Source organism: Vulpes vulpes, chromosome 2 (assembly GCF_048418805.1).
Source record: "Vulpes vulpes isolate BD-2025 chromosome 2, VulVul3, whole genome shotgun sequence".
Taxonomy (NCBI): Eukaryota; Metazoa; Chordata; class Mammalia; order Carnivora; family Canidae; genus Vulpes; species Vulpes vulpes.
Window position 1 is genome coordinate 58963148 of NC_132781.1, and position 12356 is coordinate 58975503.

The 12356-nt window shown below is 37.7% G+C and overlaps 1 protein-coding gene across 26 annotated transcripts in view; it reads left to right on the plus strand.

Moving 5' to 3' along the window:
- DENND1A (DENN domain containing 1A) overlaps positions 1-12356 on the plus strand; it is a 495329-nt gene that overhangs the window by 122978 nt on the left and 359995 nt on the right. The window contains exon 1 of one of the 26 annotated variants that reach the window (XM_072748697.1): positions 11688-11735. The exons of the other annotated variants lie outside the window; for them this stretch is intronic. The gene's annotated coding sequence lies outside the window, so the exon portion shown is untranslated. Of the gene's footprint in view, positions 1-11687; positions 11736-12356 lie in introns of those variants that run through there. 26 annotated transcript variants of the gene reach the window in all.

Here is a 12356-nt window from a genome sequence, read left to right on the forward strand (position 1 = left end):
AGCCGTAGGATCTTTAAATTAGAGTTGAGACTTTGGGTTCGTGGTCCTTTGGGTGTTGCATTCATCAAGCTCACAGAGAATGGAATCAGACCTGGGTGTATCCCATTTCTCTTAGAAACTTTTGAGTTTCCTTTTTTTCCTTCATTCTTCTCCAGAGTGTGGGTGCTGTCATGCTTCCAGTCTGCTCATACAGACTACTCAGATTTGATCCACTTTAAATGGTGAGGTCCAGTTTGGTCCTGGAAACTTTTTATGACACCATATACATGGAACAATTTATTGATTCATTTGACTGTCATTGAGAGGATTTACTTATAAAAGGGTCAAGTGGATTACACTTTAAAATGTCTCTACAACCTGACCTTAAAAAGACTGACTTATTAGTGGCTGCATTTTTCTGATTTTTTTCCCTGTTTGTGTCTGTCTTTGGTGGCAGAAGCTATCTAGGAGAGTAGATTTGATTTTATGCCTTAATTGAATGAGAGGCTGATAAGTGTAGTGTCCATAGAATATGAGCCAGGCACCATACCAAGTAAAGAGGAGGTGAGAAAAAGTGGATTCTACCCTTCCCCTGAAGGACCCTACTGTCTAGTAGGCTATAAGGGCAATGCACTTTCAGGTCATTTTGTTGGTTTGTAGAACAGTGGCGTGACCAGAAATTGGTGATGTCTCTGAAAACTAAGATCTTTGGGTAGTGATGCCACAATGTAATCACAATTCTGCAATTTCTTGTCCTTTATGCTATGAAGCCATAGAAGGTAGTAAAGTTAACAAGAGTGGTACAGAGAAAGTCAAGTGGGAAAGTCTTGAAGCTGCCCTTAAAGAAGATCATCTTTTAAGTTTGTTTTAGATGTGTGCTTTTTCTAAGAGTCACTGTTGATTTTTGGATTTTTATACCTCTTGCTCAGAAAGGTCAGTTTCCATATTTCTTAGTAACTTGGCAGTCTGGGATTGTAGGTGGAAATGTAATTTTCCCATCCACAGATAAAAACTCTCAATCTCTTCAGAACCTAGGAGCTGATTGTTTAGCATAATAGCAACAAAGCACCCTGCTGTAGCAGCTTTCTTCAAGAGTGCATCAGAATCCACAAATGCCATGAAATGTAGCCATTTTGATGGACAACATTATAGATTTTGAAAAGATTCATTGATAGAGTTCAGATGTATAAATGCATCCCAGATTAAACATCTGCTTCCTTGTATATGTTTAAAAATGTGCTGTTCTTGATGATTGGCTTGGTTTTAATGTTTTTTTCAAGGATAGGGTCATGGATGGGTAAACAACAATCCTAAAAAAATATGTCACGTGTTGCTTCTCATGTTGTAACTTGTGTTGTTACAAGTCAAACTTATCACTTTAAATGTCAAAATTCATGCTTTTTAAAGTATTTGCTGAAGAAAAACCACCTTGTACATAAGGACTGCTATTTTGCCATACCTATATCATGAATCGTCCTCCCTGCCCCCCACCTGCTCCCATTCCTAGAAAAGGGTGAATTTAAGAATGCGATAGGGTTGGACTGGCTTCTTAATGAAAACTGTATTTCAGAACCTTAAACATTTAGCTAAACTCAATTGAAAAATTGATACATTTTCTGACTTAAGGCTTTTCTTTTAAGTTGAAGATTTTTTTCCCAATTTGGTCACTCCCCAGCTGTTACAGTTATATAGAAGGAACTCATTAAAAAGACAAATTCTTTTTGAGCTATTCTTTCTGAAAGCACGCCAAACTATGCAGCTACGTTGTTACTACTACTTACTTGAATCTAACGCCAGGAAATGGTAATTATGCAATCCTTACTTACACATTCTTATTAGAAATGTTCTCCTGGTTTTATTCTGGCTCCAAAAAAGCCCTGCTAGATTTCAGACATCTGTGAATACTATTGGATGGTCTTGTTTCTTGTGAATTACTCAATGATTGTAACTAAGTGGACTGTGGCTGATTTTGAGCACTGTAGTCTTTAGTCTCACGTAACCAACCAGTGTCTGTTGCTCATCGGGGCAAGTCTATAGTCATTAAGTCTTGTTTCTTCTCCCTCCTAAGTTGCTCCCTAGTCTTCTATTTCCCTCTACATTCAACTCTCAGCTTTCTCCTGTGTACTCTTCCTAATGGTCTGTAACCCAATGACCTTATAATCACTACTCTCCTTAAGATGGCCAGAGATAGCTTTCTAAAACCTAAATCAAATCACACCATTTCTCTTCAGTAGAAACTCTTGATGGCTTGCTGGTGCCTTCAAGATTGACTCCAGATTTCTTAAAACTTGGATTTCAGGCCCTTCACAGTCTTGACCTTGGCTCACTTTCCAGCTTGGTTTCCTACCACTTTTCACTTCATAAGCAGACATAGAACATCTCACCATTTCCCAGCATGGATTGCTTTCTCCCACCTCTGTTTTTGCCGAAGCTATTTTTATGATTGATATGCCTTCCTCAAGCTTCTTCCTCCACCCACCCCCCCAAGTATACTTCTGTTCAGCATTAATTGCCCTGCTTGTATCACTTCCTCTGTGAAACTTGCCCTAACTGAATTAGTCACTCTATCTCAGCACTTGGAGAGCACTTGGAACATTGACTCCTTACGTTGTATTATTTGTCTGTCAATCTGAACTCTTCAAGTATAGGAATGACTATAGTCAGTGTTAGAGGCTGAGAAGATCTCAGCAGCTAGGATAAATTACGGGCCAGTGAATAATTGTGAATATGAAGTACGTAATACACAGACATAATTGTTAAGGAGTTCAGATTACAGAAATCAGAGTCAGAGGCAGGAATGACAGTGGTGATGAAGAGCATAGACTTTGGGGCCAGACTGCTTTGGTCTGAATTCCAGCTGTCATTTACTGGGATTTATCTCTTTGGGTTTTGACTTCTGCATCTATAAACTAGATATAATCATAATAAAGACCTCCTAGGGCCTTTGTGAGTTAAATGATGTGAACTGTGTAAGAGTGCTCAGGATCATACCTGGTATTTAATTACCAATAACTATATAGTGCCTCCCCTGACTAGGGGCAAATTTAAGGTAGCAGGATAGCCTAGTATGAGCGCTTTTGTTTTGTTGGGTATTAGGATTATGTTGGATAACCTTTGCCTCCAGAAGTTGACAGGTCCTAAGAATTCTGGGAAACATTTCCTTTCTTAAGCCCATGCTGTTCTAGAGCAAAATTTAGATAAGTTGCAAAAGGAAGAGAGAGTACTTTGTTAAGTAAAGGTGAAGAGATATAATCAGAAACAGTTCCTGAGTATATTCTAAAATGTACTGAAAATATGAAAACTCTTTAAATGGTGATGAAGGGGTTTCAAATAACTAATTATTTTTAATTTATTTTATTTCAGTTGTGAAATCTGTATATTGAGGCTTTGCATGTTCAAAACCTCAGAAATTTAGTAATGTGTCCCACTGTCCTTGTAAATTAGCCCTTTTGGTCACATATAGTGCTTTGTACTATTGTGTTAGCTTTCATTTTTTTTTAAAATGTAGTAGAATTAAGAGTCCTCTGGCTACCATAATTTCAAACTGTCTAACTTTGGTCTGTTTAAGATTTCAGATGTGAAATAGGATGAAGCCCAGACTGTGGACTAGTCTGTATTGGGTGTGCATATGTATATAGCAGGTGGGGGTTGGTGGGTAGAAATGAAAAGGTATTTACAAAAGAACTAAGATGGTCTTTTAAAAATCATTGAGCTTAATGAAGCTCATTTACTCTATATCAACCTTGTGAAATATGTGATATGATATTGTTTCATGTTGCTTTTATTCCTGGAATATTCTTGTCTAGCAGTTTGTCTAGTAAATACTCATCTCTCAAAACTCAGATCACACGTCACCACCTCTGAGGGGTCTTTCACATTCTCTCAGTAAAACTAACAGTACCTTACTTTTCCTTGACCCTACGTCTGTCAGAAAACCTAAAACATTTTATTGCATGTAGTTGTTTATATATCCTCTCCCTCCTCTAGGCAGGAAGTCAGGGATTCTTGCCTGCTTCACATCCATATCTCTAGCACCTGGTACTATGTGTGGATATTAGTTGGCCAAATATTTAGTATGTAATAATAAATGATTATTTGAATAGCCTTCACACTGTGATCTTTGGGTTCAGAATTTGAATGAGGAAGAACAAACCAAAACATATATTTATTAAATCCTATCTTACCTAACAGAGGCTTTTAAGATTCTTGCATTTGAATGTATTTCAAACATAATGCCTCTTTAGTAACATCCCATTTTAGAAGTGTAAACTGTAAATTGTTGAGAACATTATTTTTATCAGAGAACTCTTCCAACCTCCCAGATACTTATCATTTCTAGAGATCTAAACTGCTGGTAAATTGAGAAGTATTTCTGAATTTCTAAAATATATGTTATAATAAACAGATTTAATGGCAGCTAAAATCTTTGCATTATTCATGTCTCACTTAAAAAATTATTTATTTATTTGACAGAGAGAGAGAGCATGCACACAAGCAGGGGGAGCAGTAGGGAGAGGGAGAAGCAGGCTCCCTACTGAGCAAGGAGCCTGATGCAGAGCTCTACCCCAGGACCCTGGGATCATGACCTGAGCCAAAGGCAGACACTTAACCAACTGAGCCACCCAGGTGCCCTGTCTCACTTATTTCTTACAATTACCATCGTCCCTACAAATTTTAAGTGCTATGCTCTTTTCTTCTCTTTTTTCTTTTTCTTTCCCCAAAGAAAAGTTGAATTAAGTATCCCCATATTATAGGAATTCTGGCTTTGAAAGGTCCCTTTGGGCAAAGGCTTTACTTTTTCAGCCTCATGGTTTTTCATCTGTAAAACAGGAAATAATACTAATTTTGTAAAACTGACAGGAGAAGTGGGTGTGATGTATACATAATACCCAAATTCGTCTAGTTCAATAAATGTTTTCTGATATAGCATGAGGAAAATGAAGCAAAGAGAAGATCTTACTGTTTCCATGTAATTCATGATGTGTCTGGTATTGCATTAAGCCTTAGAATATAGATAAGTCTTTAATGTGGATAAGGAGCCTGGAGTCAAATGATAAAAAGTATTCTAACATCACTCCCCAATTTCCCATCACAAGGCAGATAGAACAGCTATTTGTTCTTTCAGTACCCTCCAGACAAGCCATGATTTTTCCTCTAAGATTCTGAAGACCATAGCATCCAATCTAGGGCACCTTTGAGAGTGAAATGGGCACCAGGATTACACAGAAATAATGAGCAAACCAGGATGTCCTGGGCAAGCTGGCACATTCAGTTCCTGTAACCTAAGACCCTGTGATATAACAACACAAATCTTGCCCTCTACTGCTGCAATTGGAAAGTGAAGTGGGAGAGAGGCGTTAGCTTCATTCGGCATGGAGGGCTACCACTGCAAAGTTGTAGCTGCAAGAGTATTTGTAGCTGTGGAGACAGAATCCTAATCAAGTAGGAACCAAGAATAAGATTCTCATTTGTAGTCAACAAAGCTGCAAGCTGAGGATTGTGGGAAGAGCTTAAGCTCCAGGGAAAGATGGACTTGGGTTTGAATGTTAGCTTTTCCATTCACTGTCTACTTGTAGTTGGGCAAGTTACTTCAATGTTGTACCTGAAACTAATTTTATTCCACTTTTAAGGTTCAGTTCATACCTAAGAGATTGATAATCTTTATAATACATAAGATTACTGGCAGGATCCTTGAGTTTATGTACAACTTCTAGAACAGGATGTGATGCATATTGGCTGCTTTGTCAGTCTCTTTCTGCTGTTACTTCATAGAGCAGATGACCACTGGTATACGAGGAACATAATGAAGGCTAAATCAGAAGAAACTTATATAGTTAGATACTTTAAATTATATACATAATTCTTATATTTATTAGTAATGTAATATATAGTAAATTTTTGACAGAAATGGCTGATACCACATTTATACAAACTTTAATAGTTTCTTCCTTTCACTTTTATATCAAGAATAACTATTAAGGGGGCACCTGGGTGGCTCAGTTGGTTAAGCGTCTGCCTTTGGTTCAGGTCATGATCCTGGGGTCCTGGAATTGAGCCTCTTTGTTGGCTTCACTGCTCAGCAGGGAGTCTGCTTCTCCCTCTCCTTCTGCCTCTCTCCCACCGCTCATGCTCTTTTTCTCTCTTTCTCAAATGAAAAAATAAAATTAAAAGAAAAAGGAGGGACGCCTGGGTGGCTCAGTGGTTGAGAATCTGCCTTTGGCTCAGGGCATGATCCCAGGTTCTGGGGATCGAGTCCCACATGGGGCTCCTTGCAGGGAGCCTGCTTCTCCCTCTGCCTAGGTCTCTGCCTCTCTCATGAATAAATAAATAAAATCTTAAAAAAAGAAAAAGAAAAAGGATAAATATTAGGGTAACTGGCTGCCCCAGTTGGTAGAGCTTGTCATGTTTGGTTATGAGTTAGCCCCATGTTGGGTGTGGAGCCTAATTTTAAAAAAAGAGTAAATATTGATTCTCTGATAAATTCAGGTCTCCTTTGGCTCATGTGCTCTCACTATTTCCTATGAAGATTAAATAAGAAAACCTGTAGACTATTAGCACAGGTCTTGGCGATAGTAAGTGCTCAGTTAATGCCTTTTTTTTTTTCCTTCTAAAACTCCAGATTATCATCTAACCATTTTTCAACACCATCATTCACTGGATGTTCCTGTGTGCTAGGTACTCCACTAGACACTGGCAATGGATACAATCCCCACCATTCTTAACTAGGTCAAGTGGAAAAGACAAATCTGTAATAAACATATTCCATCAACTTTTCACATTTTAACATCTCTGAAATTAGGATACATCTTATAGTTGATGGTAGTGGTTTTTTTCCCCTATTAGTACTGAAAAATAATAGTCTTCTAATCAGTGCCTGCTTACATGCAATCATACACAATAGATTATTGCCGTAAAAAGTCATACTTTCATTGTGTACAGGAAAATGGACTTTGGGATCTCAGAAGAAATACCAGATTATTAGAAGCATGTTCTGAAGAGAGATTTAAGCTGATCCTGTTAAAATTTGTTATATTTCCTTTGTTATTCTCTTCAGCCATAATCCCTGTCCATGCTGCTGGGTTATTATTAAGGCTCCTATGTGAGATTCTTCTTCCTTCTCAGAGGAGTCAGAGGACTGACAAGCACCCAGTTGTGTGTCTCCACCCTCCTGTTGAAATGTAGGGTCCAGAGAGTATGGACAGTTTAATGCTGGGAATGATAGCAGCAGTATTGGTGTGAAAGCTCAAGTGAAGAGCTCACTGAGAATAGCTTGTGAACCCCTTGCAATCTGGAAGACTTGGGGTTATGGCAAAGTTAGGAAGTGACCTGTGAATGTGATGTAAAGGATTCCAACCCTCCTAGTGACTTCAATGCACTAGAATACAGTCTAGGCTCCTTAACATTCCCCATAAAGCCCCTCATGATTTGGCCCCTGCTCTCCTATCCAACCTCATCTTTTTTTTTTTTTTTTGTTTTGTTTGTTTATTTGAGAGATAGAGGGCAAGCAAGCACAGGCATGGGGAGCAGCAGAGGGTGAAGAAGAAGCAGGCTCCCCGCTGAGCAGGGAGCCTGACCTGGGGCTCCATCCTAGGACACCAGGATCATGACCTGAGCCGAAGGCAGACACTTAACCGAGGCACCCGCCAACCTCATCTTCTTGCATTTACTTCCTGCAACTGCTTCAACATGCCAGGGTGATTTCAGTTCTTTGAATGTGCCAGGGATTCTTGTTCAGTGGCTTTTGCTCATGCTTTTACTTTCTTTGGCCTTTCTTTCCCTGTTCCTCTTCCAGTCTTTGGTGAACCCCTGCTCAGTCCTAAGGTCTCAGCTCAAGAAGCCACTTCCTGAGAGGTCTTTCATGACACTTCTATCTAATTTCAGGCCCCTGTTGTTCTGTCATAGAGCACTCTCTCACAGCTCCTGTCATAGTCAAATTCTATATTCTGTATTTATTTGTAAAGCATCCATCTTTCCAACTAGATCAGAAGCTCCATGCAGACAGGGCCTTTAGCACATTGATTCTTCTTGTTTGTTTTTGTTTTTTGTTGTTTTTTTTTAAGATTTTATTTATTTATGAGACAGAGAGCTAGCACAAACAGGGGGAGCTGCAGTGGGAGAGGAAGCAGGCTCCCTGCTCAGCAGGGGGCTCAATCCCAGGACCCTGAGATCACGACCCCAGCAAAAGCAGACACCCAACCAACTAAGCCACCCAGGTGCCCCCAGCACATTGGTTTCATTTTATTTTTTATTTTTTATTTTTTATTTTTTATTTTTTATTTTTTTAGCACATTGGTTTTAAAACAAAACCACCAACCCAGAAGAATCTGTGACAGAGTCAGTAAGTGTCCTACAAAGCCTAAAATATTTAATATCTAGCCCTTTAGAGAAAAAGTTTGCTGACTCCTTTAGTTTGTAAGTTGTAAGTGAAATGAACCAGAAATTCCATAGGAAAACCTCAAATTGATGACTGCTGTTCCAGAATGTCTTGCACGTCATTAAGCTTTTCTTTTAAATTGTGACTTTGCTGTTCAATTATGAGAACATATTTTTGTTGGTGAATCAATTAACTCTTGATTGATTGATAACTGCCTTGTGTGACTTGATCGTGTGGTCAGAGGGTAAAAGGCTTTCAGGACTGTATGGTATCTCATAGAATAGTTCTGGAAGTGTTTACATCTATTCTGATACTATTGTTGTGTTTATAGTTTATACCAGCCTCAGGTAAACATTGGCATCTACATGTTAGAGCAAGTTATGTAAAATAAAACATATATGTAGAATTGAGTTATTTTCTTTGTTTACATTTTGCTGACCCTCTGCAGAGACATTTTCTAGTTGCAAAGGAGTTAAATCCTTGAGTATTATTTTTTTTAATCCTTGAGTATTAGATTTCAGAAAACTATTTAAATTGTATACTTTAAAAAATTTCAATACTGTCTCCTATCACCTGCCTTCTGTCTCTATAATGAGATGTCATTGATCTGTTCCAAGTATAAATTTCCTCAGTTCTTGAGCCTTCCTGATACTGTTTTATTAGAATCTGCAAGTTGTGGGAAATAAAAGTTGATTTGAAACAGTTCTGTAATTGGAGATGACTGTTCTGAGAGGCCCTGTCTAATCAATTGCTAAATAATTCTCTCTCAAAAACAGATTTGATATTTACATTTTGATCTTCATGGTCTGTTCCCAGTGTTTGTTGATGGTGTCTGACATCTCCTGCCACTGGATAAATAAAGCCTATTATTTCCTTTTCAACATTTTAAGCGATTACTCTCATACAAGAGCTGAGAAGCAGAAGGTTAGATAAATTATCAAACTATGATCCTGTCTATCCGAAGAAGCTGGGAACCTTGATTAATATGCCTCGTTAACTGATGATTTCAGTTCCATACTGGTAGTGCTAGAATAATTTGTATAAACTAAGCAGTACAGATTCCTTATTTTAGCACTAAGACTTACAAAGGCTTCTTTTAGCAGCCTTTAATTTTGTACTTATGTATGTGACATAGCCTGTGGCTGTGATAGCTACTGTGAATCTCCAGTTGTTTGGGGATGAAAGGAGGAGGCAGCTGGAAACTCGGTAGCTACATCTAGCTGTCTACCTAGAGAAGGCCTTGATTTCAAGTTTATCTAAACAAGCTCGACTAATCCCAACTATCTAGGGGGATCCACTGTCAAAACAAGCAGCGTGGCCCTGAGGCAAACACAGCTATACAGAAATGAAGGCTGGGGCTTCCAATACTCCGATGACTGCATACTGGAGGCTTTTTTTCCCCCCTGAAAGAGGGTAAGAGAGGTAGAATTTGCATAATGCCTTTTCATTGGAAACTTTTGGAAAGCTGACAGACCTCCAGCTTATAGATCTGTAGCCACAATACAGAGTCTATAGGAGAATCCTTGAATGACCTAACCATATTGAAAGAAAATATAAAAGCGTCCAAGTATAGCCAAGTGAGAGAGGGAAAGAGGCTGATGCATTGTCTAACATCTGCTGTACTTCTCGTTAGTTTTGTTCTTTGCTATTCTGTGTGGACTTTGGAGAAGCCTAAGACAGCCTAACATGAATCCTATAATCTTCCTTCTGAATATTTATGTAGTGTGCCAGCTTCTAAGCTGTCCTTTGCGTTTTCCTACTTCCCCCTCATTTTCATGCTCTCAAATGAGGCCAACATTTCAAAAGCTAAATAAATGTTTGTGAATGTTTATAAAAGATTTGCATAAATTTGTCCTTGTCTGACAAAGATCACTTTTTTCTTATGCCAGTTCTGAAAAAATTTTTTTAAAGGTTTTTGGTGCTTGTCTTGACAACAAAGTCCTGCATCCCAGAACAATGATTGCTGATTAAGTGGGTATGCAATTGTGACTGAATAGGCTTTCAAGGTACTGGGTAGAAAGACCTATCATCTAAAGGCTGAATTATAGAATTTAGAAAATGTTATCAGAAGTATACATTTAAATCTATTTTTTGGTACCATATCATTAGGTAAGACAAAGAATTCTTGCAAGTTAAAGTATAACCACCCATGGTTTTAAAAATTCTTTGGTATCAATTTTAATAATTAGAATGTTTCAGTAAATCAGAATATCACTCTTCTTTCCTGTAGTTGAGCATATTTAAAAATAATTTTTTGACCCATAAGCACTCTTTGAAAACTGTAAGTCTACCAGTTGTGCGTGTTAATATGGTTACTGGGGTGATGATCAGAGGAAATAAACCAGGCACTCCTTTAGGACCTCTGAATGCACCATCGTACCTTGAGAAAATCTAAACTGCATGAAATATGTGTTAGGGCTTAATTATAGGACACACACACACAGCCCAGACACTTGTGCCGCCGACGTGTTTGCTGAATTCATTTATCTTTTAAAATTAGAATGGATTTTGTGGGGTGGCAGGGGATGTTGTGGGTAGAGGTGCTAATTCAGTTCAGAGATATTCAAAGATTGGCAGGAGAGAGAGGTAACAGCCAGTTCTGTTAGTCCTTTGGTTGTATTGGTTTAGAGGCTTAAGTTGTTATTAAAGCACAAACTAGAGCCACTTCTCTGACACAGTTTTTATCACATCTGCTAGGCTTGTGTCCCAAGAGGAGACGTGGAGAGCAGCGAATTCAGCATGGGCCCATTATCGACTGCTTTTTCGTGTGTTGTAAAAGGAGTGAGACCTCAGGGAGGCTTGGAGCCTCCTCCCGTGTAATGTCCAAGTCAGATTTGAAGGACTGGTGGCAGGAAAGCTTTGGCCTTTGGGTGTGAATTCTAGGAAATAGAGGTACAATTAAGTTTAAAAAATTCAAGGACTTTGAGCTTGATAATGAAAGATTTTTTTCTAGACTAATGTGAGCAGAAAAGTTGTCCATCTGTACACATTTTTGTGTGCATTTAAAATACTTAAAAGCTGACAGCTTTTAATATGCTTACAAAATACAATTTCTATCAGTGCTCTTTTTTTTTTTTTTTTTTTAAATAGTATCTTCCTGAGGGCAAGTTGCTTCTTCAGTGAAATTATGTTTGCAGTTTTACTGTTGGGACCCTATTCCTTTGGTATGTGCTGACTTATGTTTTCCCCTCCTCCATCTTCCCCAATCTTTCTTCCTTTTTGGTATATCAATAACATAAGTCTTCAGATAACAGGACTTACAATGTTAAAGGAAATGAGTAAGGCAAAATATTTTACAGTAATATTAAGTCCAAGGAATTCTATTACAGGTACCACCAAATGCTAATTGTAAGAGATTCTAACCAAATCATTCGCTCATTTTGTAAGTATTTGAAACAAGTGTCAAGAAGTTTATTGGTGTTTAACATTGACCTTAAAAATATAGCTCTCTCATTTTCACTTCTCTGCTATAAGCTTTCAAGTTAATAAAATGAAATCTCAGAATAAAGGATGTTTTACATAATGCTGAAATTTGGGAATGACTTTGTTGTAAGCCATTTTTGGAAGATAAGGAAGGATACAAAAGGAAAAAGTGATTTTGTTAAATGAAATTTTTTTCTATAAGATCCAGTATTTTTACTCTGAACTTCAAAGATCATGAAGATCTATACTTAAAAGTCGTTTTAGAGGTGGCTCTTCACCTGTTGTAAGCATTCCATCAATGTACTTAATTTAAATATAAAATGTAGATATAAAATTTATATAATACATGTTATAGAATATGATAAATTTCTATACTTTTTTGTAATATTATCTTTGAATTACAACATTGAATTTGTATATTAGGTGTTGCACAAATTAGCATAATTATAATATATACATGACTCAAAATTAACATTTGTAAGAAAAAAAGTAAACTGAGAGTAAATATTGAAATATACCAAAGAAAGGAAACAGATTCTGTAGCATTTAAGCAGCAGTGTAAGAAATTTGACCTGGTTTT